This window comes from Drosophila virilis, unplaced genomic scaffold, assembly GCF_030788295.1.
Source record: "Drosophila virilis strain 15010-1051.87 unplaced genomic scaffold, Dvir_AGI_RSII-ME tig00002302, whole genome shotgun sequence".
Taxonomy (NCBI): domain Eukaryota; kingdom Metazoa; phylum Arthropoda; class Insecta; order Diptera; family Drosophilidae; genus Drosophila; species Drosophila virilis.
In genome coordinates this window covers 25001-28513 of record NW_027212911.1, presented here as the reverse complement: position 1 = coordinate 28513, position 3513 = coordinate 25001, and the positions used below count along the sequence as shown (strand labels likewise).

Genomic DNA, 3513 nt, shown 5'->3' with positions numbered 1-3513 from the left:
CATATGAAAAATTTTAAATACGGTAAATTCATATGACTGTGGAGTGTTGCCTTGCCGGCATAAGTCAATTATGTTTTATATAAGGAGAATAATGAAGATATAAAAGTGTATTATTAATTAGAAAATGAAGACATTAAGGTGAATGGTAGCATTTGGAAAAAATATCGCCATTATAGATGATGTGTCAAAAACCTATATAGGGAGTGGTGTCGCGCAAGGCATGTCATATGAAAAATTTTAAATACGGTAAATTCATATGACTGTGGAGTGTTTCTTGGCCTAGTGTGCTCTCCAGGTGAGTTTCCTGTCTAGCGTTATTCCCAGATATTTAGGATTGGGTTCTTCTGGTATTGTGACTCCGTCTAGTTGAACTGGTGGACAGTTACCCGAGCGGAGTGCAAAGGTAGTCGCAGTTGACTTGTCACCATTGACTGTAATGTTCCATCGCTTTTGCCAGTCGTTGACGAGGTTCAATTGCATCTGCATCAGTGAGCTAGCTTCGCCAGGTGATTTCGAGATGGTGAGAAATGCCGTGTCATCGGCGTACGTGGCAACGCGCACGTTTGGGTTCCCAGTGACGGGCAAGTCAGCTGTGTACACGTTATAGAGCAGCGGACCCAGAACACTTCCTTGAGGGACGCCAGCATGAATGTGTTTGGTGTTGGACACTGTATCCCCACATTTAACTCGGAATGTTCGGTTCTCCAGATATGAAGCCAGAAACAAGAAGTAGGCGTGTGGGAGGTTACCCTTGAGCTTTTGCAGGAGTCCAGGATGCCAAACTCTGTCAAAGGCTTGTTTGACATCGAGGAATACGGCGTAGCAATATTTTTTCTCCTCAAATGCGTCGAGGATAGTTTGAACAACTCTGTGGCATTGTTCCGGGGTTCCGTGACAGCGCCTGAAGCCAAATTGGTGATCCGGGATCAGACCGGCCTCGTCCAATACTGGCAAAACTCTACTCAAAAATACTCTTTCTAGTATCTTTGAGAGCGCTGGCAGTAAACTAATCGGGCGATAGGAGGCCAGATTATCTTCAGGTTTACCAGGCTTAGGTATCATTACTACTTGTGCACTTTTCCATTGCGCTGGGAAGTAGCCGATTTCCATGCATTTGTTATATATTTTGGAGATGAACGAGATGCTTCTTTGCGGTAGTAGCTTTAATGCCATTGCATTGATACCATCATCGCCTGGGGCTTTTTTGTTGTTTAGCGCAGTTATGTATTCCGCTATCTCCTCTTCATGTACCGGTGGAATCGTTTCCGTTCCTTCGGGCGGTACACTTAGCTGGTGTGCAGTTTCGGATGCTTCTTCTGACGTGCACCTGCTGAAAGGGGTGAACACAGTTTCTAAGTGCTCGGCGAAGGCATTGGCTCTGTCAGATTCTGTTCTACACCAACTGCCATCAGTTTTTCTTACTGGGTTGATTCTTTTCTGTGGCCTTTTAATGTGCTTGGTTACTTGCCACAGATTGTGTTGTGGGTCGTTAGGGGCAAGCTGCGTAAGAAAACTATCTAGGGCATCTTTTCTCAGAATCTTGAGTGTCTCTTTCAGTTCCTTGGTGATTCTATTTAGGACTGTCTTGTCCCTCGGATTCCTGGACAGGAACCAGACCCGCCTCAGTCGCCTTTTTTCAGCAAGCAGCTCGGCCACTTGTTGTGACCAGAGGTGAACGTCTCTATTTTCAACTCTGGGCCGGCTTGAGAGTCTTGGCGCCGCATGTGACGCCGCATTGTGGATATGAGTTGTTAGCTCTGTGACTGCCGCTTCGATGTCCTCCGGGCTATTTAGTGGGGGGCTGGGATTGGTGCAGTTGTCCAACCAGGTTTGATATTTGCCAATATCAGTGGCTTTATATATAAGCTTCTTGCGGGCAGACTTCCTCATGGGTGCAGCAAATATAGAGATGGCTATGGCGCTGTGATCAGACAGGAGGTCCTCTACTTCTCTGACTTGGATTCTGCCAGTATCCAAACCACGAGTTATCGCGATGTCCAGGACGTCTGGCACCTTATATGGGTCTGTAGGCCAGTATGTAGGTGCGCCTGTACTGTGGCAGTCGAGGTTTCTTAACCGGGTTTGCCTGAACAGCGCGTAGCCTTTAGGGTTATTTGTTCTGGAGCCCCACCAGGTGTGCTTGGCGTTGAAGTCTCCACCTATTAGAAACCTTGTGCCTAGGCTGTCCATTAGCGTCCCGAATTCTTCGTCCCTAGCATTGTGCTTGGGGGGGCAGTAGGCAGCGGCTATTGTGACGTCTCCCAGCGTGGTACTCACTCTTATGGAGAATAATGAAGTTATAAAAGTGTATTATTAAATTAGTACATGAAGACATTAAGGTGAATGGTAGCATTTGAAAAAAATATCGCCATTATAGATGATGTGTCAAAAAACCTATTCATGGTGAGCAGTGTGTGCTCATCACATTATACGCTGAAAGCGTATAATTTTAAAAGTTTGTCATATACTCGTTATTTGAGTTAGATATCGTTATTTGTTATGTTGTATAACATTTGGCTTACGATATTAAGAAAAAAAGATAATTGTGAAACTTTCAAGCCAAGATGTGTTGTTAGTAATAATTTTATTGTTACTACATCGTGTAAACAAATGGGTTTCCTTTTATCGTAAAATTTAACAATTGCATCCAGTGGAAATTCGATTCATACAGATGTATGGACGATTAGTACGCTGGAAAAAAAGTTTCTAAAATTTTTGTAATTATTTTAAATATTTGTCATAAATGAAACTTTAACATTTTACATACTATTTAATATAGTATGTGACTTGTTTTACTTAATATATTTTTATCGCATAATTATGTTTGCAAGTTATGCATACATAATTTATACATATAAATAAATTATCAAGTTTGTCATCAAAATTAAAGTGTTTATTCCGTTATGGTATTAAGCAATGTGTGATAAAATATATATTAAGTAAGTGTACATATAAAGATATTTTTGAACGAATTGTATATATTTTCATATAGATATAATATGTGGTGAATCTTAAAAAATGTGAAACGTAAATTAACGAACATGAAATGCTATGTAACAATGGCCATATTCGTTTATATATAACATTAATATCTATAGTATATTTTTTATTCAAAAATATATTAAGTTGTAATGTAAATACATTTTGTAAATATGTATGTATATTTTGTACATACAAATTATAAAAACATTATTCTGGTTGATCCTGCCAGTAGTTATATGCTTGTCTCAAAGATTAAGCCATGCATGTCTAAGTACACACGAATTAACAGTGAAACCGCAAAAGGCTCATTATATCAGTTATGGTTCCTTAGATCGTTAACAGTTACTTGGATAACTGTGGTAATTCTAGAGCTAATACATGCAATTAAAACACGGACCTTTTGGAACGTGTGCTTTTATTAGGCTAAAACCAAGCGATCGCAAGATCGTTTTATTGGTTGAACTCTAGATAACATGCAGATCGTATGGTCTTGTACCGACGACAGATCTTTCAAATGTCTGCCCTATCAAC

General features: G+C 40.4%; 1 non-coding gene across 1 annotated transcript in view; it reads left to right on the top strand.

Annotated features, from left to right (window-relative positions):
• The first annotated feature begins 3191 nt into the window (after positions 1 to 3191).
• Positions 3192 to 3513, top strand: part of LOC116650223 (small subunit ribosomal RNA) — a 1995-nt gene continuing 1673 nt past the window's right edge. The window contains exon 1 of the ribosomal RNA XR_004303203.1: positions 3192 to 3513. This exon is cut by the window's right edge and continues 1673 nt beyond it. This is a non-coding gene — a ribosomal RNA (small subunit ribosomal RNA).